Genomic DNA, 7,257 nt, shown 5'->3' with positions numbered 1-7,257 from the left:
TAAATACTTATCAATTTATAGTTTTGAATAGATTTCTTATGATGAATTAAAATAAAAGCATCAAAGTGAAGCTTAATACAATACTACTCACAAGGTGTTCAATCTATTGTCTCAAACAAATAACCGTTTGGAAATTTTGAATTTATAAATGTTTTTTTGTTATTTTTATTAGGTTATATATATATATATATATATATATATATATATATATATATATATATATATATATATAAAATAAGTACTTATGTAGTTTTTTATGCCAATGATCATTGGTGTTTCCATAAATTCATTTTTTAGACGAAATGGTAGATACATTAAAAAGCTAAAATACCAACAATATTATTGTCAAAATAAACATAGAGTTTGTTTCAAAACTATATGTATGATTCAAATCAATGATTATTTGTGTGAGGAGTGATTTGTTTATTTGTATGTGTGTGTGCATTTTCTTTGTTATGTATGTTTTCTAGCCTTTTCAAGGATTAATATTCATTAAGGTATATCGTTTAGTTAGGAAATTATGGCTAACTGGTGTTATAATGCAATCTTTGGTGTAACGATCAGTTATTTCTAATCCATGTAATAGTTTAGATTAACTTGTAATTAGTTTTTAAAGTAATAAAGAGAAATTTTTGAACACTATGTGCATTTACTTATTTGATTCTCAGAATACAAATAGTTAAATGAACATGATATCTATGAGAAAATTCGTAGTGGTTGTGACAATGATTCCGAAAATATAACGAACACTAAAGCCCAAGTAATAACGAAGAAATTATAACCAATCGAAGATTCGCGAAAAAACCAGCAAAATGCAGTTTAGCGTAAAAAGTGAGTTTTTAGTAACATGCTTTTTAACCTTAACTCTGTAAATGAAAGTTGTAGTATACGTTATACTAAGAGTGTCCATATAAAGTATGTCCAAATCTGACTTTGTAGGATGAAGTTATGATTTTTCTAAGATTCTACATAGCAGTGCATAGCTTGAAATTTGAAATAAAGATCGGATGATTTTTAGCCGACACAACCTAAACAAGAATTGAAGGTCTCGTTAATAGTAGTGTAATGGTAAAAAGACAGATGAAAACGGAAGTCGGATAAAGAAGTTACGAATTTTCAACAAACATTTCCTGTACCGGCCTGTTAAAAATATAAATTTAAAAATAAAGTCAAAATTAGCCGACGGAGTCTAAACCAAAGTTTTAGAGCATGGTCTCGCGCTACGTGTGGATATAACAAAACGTCAAAAACGGACATCGTATGTGAAAGTTATGACTTTTTTATGTTTCAAAAATTCAAGTACGCCCTGCGTATAAGGAGTACACCCAACGTACTCAAAAGCTAGGCCTCAGTTTGATCACATCGACCTTACCCTCGCATGCAGCACGTGTCAAAGACGTCCGAGACTTAGGATATTGATGAATGAGATTACGCCCCGTATGGTAGATGTACGACCAATGTACTGCTGCTCACATTAGTAGCCCAACGTACAAGAAGATTACGCCCAACGTAATCTCACTAGACTTGAAGCGTATCTCGTAGCCTCGCCGCATCCAAAGTTCGGATAAGACTCAAACGAGTATGCCCAGTGTACAAGAATATTATGCTCATCGTAATAATGGACCTCAGCCTCCTATAAATAGGATGCTAAGCCTTCGAGTTTGGCTTAACATTTTCAAAACCTATTTCCTTTTAAACACTCTTTCAAGCCACTCTTAGCCCCCCGAAGCCTAGAATACACCCCTAACACTCTAAGAAAGCCAGGAGTCCTGAAGCCCTCGTGAAAAGAAGTTTTTCCAGTCGAAACTCTACTCACGTGAAGCCTGACTTTTCCTCAAAAACTCTCAGTTTCATCAAGAAAAATCCTTACTAGAAACAAAACGCTATCAAAATCACCACTCATCAAGTGAGTTCATACCCCAACTTTTTTCATAAATTTTCACTTTTTTTAGGGGAAGAAATACAAGTTTAAAACACAAAATATTTGTGTGATAAAATATAAATGTTTTTGATATTTATTTAATTATTGCTATTAATGAAATTATAGATTTATGTATGTATAAATTATGTAATTAGGGTTCAACAAACTTAGAAGTGATGATTTGGCTCCATTTCCTGTTCCTTGTTAGGTTGTGGGTTTGAAGTGGAATTATTTATTTGAATGTCCGTTTGATCAAAAACTATAGAAATATTATATCTATATAAGTATTAATTCATGTGTTAAAAATCAATAGTTTTGAAATAGCTTTTAGTTGATGATTTTAATAAAGAAACAAACATATAAACTATAATATGTATAGTTTTTATTCAAGCATATTACTTTACAAGTTCAACATACAATACAGAGACAAACATATAAACTATAATAAGTAAAGTTTATGATTCAAACATACTATTTTACAAAGTTCAGATTACATTACAGATTTTCTATTAAAAAGTAACTTTTCATTATTAATGTAACACCTGGTTTCTAGTATGTATTTTTAAATTAAGTATTTTTCATTTTGGCCTGGGACTCGGCGAGTTGGTGGCCCAACTCATCGAGTAGAAGCGGTTTGGACACGTGAGTTAAGTGGTTGACTCGGCGAGTCAGAGACCGGACTCGACGAGTCCGTGCTGTCTGGACAAAAACCATAATATGAGGGTTTGCACCCTATATAAACACCTTAACTCAACCTCCCTAGTCCCTAACACTCTCATAGAGCTGCATATCGAAACCCTAGTTGATTATGTGTGTTAAGGTCATTTTGGTGCTTTTGTTGACTTTTGAAGCTTGAAAGGAACAAGAGGAGCTTGAGTATTTGACTTGGGGCTTGTGGATCCAGAGATCGCATTCCATATTCAACTTAATCAAGGTAAAATGCTCCTGCTTTGGTCTTCCATTTGGTTGTTCATCTTTAGATTGTAGATCTTGGGTGCATTTAGGGCTTTCAAGCCTTTTTTGGATTTAAAGGGTGTTATGTGGACTCTAGCTTTCAGATCTGGGCCTTAAGATGGGTCTCATGGCATAAAGGTGCCAACTTTAGCGCCATGAGAGCCCCATGCACATTGTAGGACACTTTATATGGATTTTTTCGCTAAAAACCCCATGCATGTGCATCAAGTTTGGAGCTTTACATATAAAATGGACATTAGGAAGCCAGATCTATGGTTTTGGTGTGTTACACCTCATTTAAATCGACTGTATGGAATTGGTCAAAGTTGGACTCGACGAGTTGCTCTTGGCACTCGACGAGTCGGTGACCATTGTGCTTCGAAACCCTTTCGGTGAATGGGTAAGTGTTACGAAGGAAGTCCCTTGTGGGTTTAAACATGAAAAAGGACTTGCAAGTCATGGGACTCGGTGAGTGGTATGAGCAGAGTCGGCGAGTCCATAGCAATCTCCCAATCTTTGAAGACGGACTCGACGAGTTGTTCAAACAACTCAGCAAGTCATAGACTGGACAAGTTCTTAAGTTGGAGATGAACTCGACGAGTTCAAGAAGGAACTCGGCGAGTCGGATAAATATGGTCCTGATGTTATGATTGAAGGAGAACCCGTCGAGTTTTTGCTATACTCGACGAGTGGAGCCAAGGTTTTGTGTGGGATTAGAGAAGCATGGACTCGACGAGTTGGTAGGCCAACTCGGCGAGTCAGGTCAACTTAATGTTGACTTTGACCAATGTTGACTTTGACTGAACTTGGGCTAACCTTGTTTAGGGTTGTATGTGATATTTGTTGACTTTAAGGTTATCATGTAGGGATCAAGGAGTCGTTGGGAGTTGACTTGTGCGCCGAGGATAGTCCAGAAATTGAACGACATTGAGGTGAGTTACCTTCCAGTAGGGGTAGGTCTAAGGCCACAATGTCAGCCCACCAAAAAGGGGTATTTAAAAGATAATGGTCATTGTGATAATTATCTTGGTCTGGTTATGTGTTGGTTATGAGGTTTATCTAGATAGTATGTAATGTGTATGGTAGGGATTAGTTTCCCTGACAGTGGTCCTTAGGACCAAGGGTAGGTCAGTACCCGGATATGCCTGACTATATGCTTATATCTGTTAATTGTATGCTAGTGGTAGGGGTGAAATAGTCCCCGATTACCGGTTGAAAGATACCGATGTTGATTACCGGTTGAAAGATACCGATCATGGTTTCCGGTTGAAAGATACCGATCATGGTTTCCCGTTGAAAGATACCGATCATGGTTTCCGGTTGAAAGATACCGATGAAGGTTACCGGTTGAAAGATACTGACCATATTCTATGGTATGTGGTATGATGGGGGAACTCACTAAGCTTTGTGCTTACAATTTTTGTTTTGGTTTCAGGCACCTCTTTGTCGAAGGGGAACGAGTTGACGGTGAGCAGCGTATCACACACACACACATGTGTCCCCAAGAAGTTTTTGGGACTGCACTCTGATTTTTCAATACTTATGAATTTGTAATGAGATGTTTTATTGACAAGGTTTTGGTAAAATGTTTATTAAATGCGTTAATTTGAAAATAAAATTTTTGGCCTTGAAGTTTGGGTCGTTACTGTTGGGTTATGAGCATTCTAACACTCCTAAGTGTACATGCAACCCTTAATACCTTGGATCTATGTTTTCTCTATTATACATGCAAATAAGAACTTTCCGAGGTATTATCCTAATCTAGCATACAAAACAATGAATGTAACAAGATAGAATACATACCTCTTTGATGTAGGAAGTCTTCATGAAGCTTGAGTGCCTAGTGCCCCAAGTGTGACACCTCAAATGGTTCACACAACACCAAATACACTTGGAATAACTTGAGAGAATTCTACACTTCATGAAAATCGGCTAGCCCTTTCTTACTCTCTCTAGTGGCCGATTTTGGTCAAGAATAAGATGCTTATATAGTTAGGGTTACACCATGTAAACCCTAATTGACATGGCCTTTCATTTCCATGATCCATGGGTACCAAAACACCATGGAGCATCCATGGAGAATCATATGGGTTTTAGCCCAACTAGATAATCCATGGAGCCTTAGCTCACTATATAAGTATGGATGATTTGTACAATCAACCCATATATTTAATTAGTCTTCTTTTGATCACTTAATTAATCCTAGATTAATTCTTGATCAATACTAATTAAATAATCTTATTATTCTTATTATTAATATACTAGAACTTATAATATATTAATAACCATAAGTGTCTTATTTCTCTCATTATAGTCTATCCAAGTGCATGATGCCATGCAACCCAAATGGACCATGCCGGGTCGGGTCAAGTCTTACCAATTATAGTTATGGACTTAGACATTAATCCAATAGTCTCCCACTTGGATAAGTCTAAAACTAATATTGCGTATGACTTCAGGAACCGACTGGCAATCGTAGCTCTCAAAAGCTTCTGTCGAACTCTGACCTAGTAAATGAACTCTTACCTTTGTCAATGACTTGTCCATTAGATAAGGGACAATATATTCCTCCATTCTAGATATCATACGGACTGAGACATGGATTATAATCATTTTCTTTGTCCATTTGTTGTTTCCCTATTTCCGATTTATGACGACTGACTAATTGAACAAATCAAATCAGTCCTGGCCCGGCCGAGAACTTCCATTTGTCATCATCAAATCATCGAGGAGCCCACAGATATCGCTTTTATCCCGAAGGTAAAAGGAATGGATAAACTTCGACTCATATGGCTTGTTCTAGTACTTGTTGAATCATACACAAAGGCATGTTTTATAGCACCGAGTTACCGAATGCGTTTTCGTGCAATCAATGTACAACCAACTCATAGTAACAACTCATATCTCTAGGTTTGAAGACTATAAGATATTATCGTCTCATGATCACTCGTGATAAAATCCATGAAAAGATTCCAATGAGCGTGGGTTGGATCCCATACTCAGAACTTATGAGCACTCATGAGTTGTAACACCCAAAGTTTCGAAGGCCAAGAAAGCCCTAATTTAAGGGTAGACTCGGCGAGTCCAAGGAGGGATTCGGTGAGGCCGAGCGGGATCCGGGTCGAGGAGTAAGTGACCGACTCGACGAGTCGGCCAAGGTCACTCGACGAGTCTGGTATGAACGAGGAAAACCCTAATCTCGGGAGTTGCATCCTATTTAAAGGGTGTTATGTCCCTCCCTCAGCCCCCATATCACCCTAGAGAGCCAGTGCACCCTTGATTTTGTGAGAGCTTCCATCATTTTGAGAGTTAAAGCTTGGAGGAAGGAACTTTGGGGAAAGGAACTTGAAGGGCAAGTAGGTTGCTACAAGGAGGAGGTGTAGATCCGAGATCTACTTCAGTGGTGTTCATCTTGGAGGTAACAAGCTGCTATCTCCCCTCATTTGCACCTAGATCTTTGTGTGTGTTTTGGGCATTCTTGGCTTAAGAGTAACCTTTGAGCTAGAGGTTCAGATCTGAGGTTGCTACCTCAGATCCATGCTTATTTTGGTCTAGAATTCCGTAAAGTATCTGCCCTTGAGTGGATCATGGAGCCTTTTTGCCTTAAGCCCTAGTTTATAGCATATTTTGCCTAGATCTCCTTCTCTACACGTAAAGTTTGCAACTTTATGTGGGGAAAAGGCTTTGGAAGGGTGGATCTACAGTTTGGATTTCATGCATGACTCAAATGTCCTCTACATGTAAGGAGATCTGAAGGGACTCGACGAGTCCTTTGAGTGGACTCGGCAAGTAGCATGAAGTTATGGAGAAAATCGACGAGTGGGATAAACAACTCGTCGAGTCGTATGAAGATTGCCTTGTACTCAGTGAGACTGTTCTTGGACTCGGCGAGTCAAGTCACGAAACCCCAAACTCTTCAAGTTGAGACTCGAATCAGTGAGTTGGGTGGAGACTCAGTGAGTTGGACAGGTCTGGACTCAGAAATCGGTAGACTCGGCGAGTCATGGACTGACTCGACGAGTCGAGTCGCGAATGGAAGGAATCTGAACATTATGAACTCGGTGAGTCAGTAGGGTGAATCGGCGAGTAGGGTTGACCTGGAAGGTTGCCTTTGACTAGGACTTTGACCTTGGACCAGGTGGACTTGGTTGTCTTTCGGGGGTCAGTTAGACTCAGTGTTGCATTGATATTGGTAGTTCGGGGAGCAAGGGGAGCAGGAGTTCCGTGAGTTGTCGGGCAGCAACTAGTGAGATCATCAGCAAGTTCAGCCAATGCAGGTGAGTTTCCCTTTGTGTGAATGGGTCTAAGTCCACAATGCTGGCCCATGTAGTTATCAGTAGAAGTCCCGGGGGTTAGCGCTAGGCACAATATGCTAGTATTAT

This window comes from Lactuca saligna, chromosome 3, assembly GCF_052625555.1.
Source record: "Lactuca saligna cultivar CGN05327 chromosome 3, ASM5262555v1, whole genome shotgun sequence".
NCBI lineage: Eukaryota > Viridiplantae > Streptophyta > Magnoliopsida > Asterales > Asteraceae > Lactuca > Lactuca saligna.
This window is presented reverse-complemented; position numbering follows the sequence as displayed.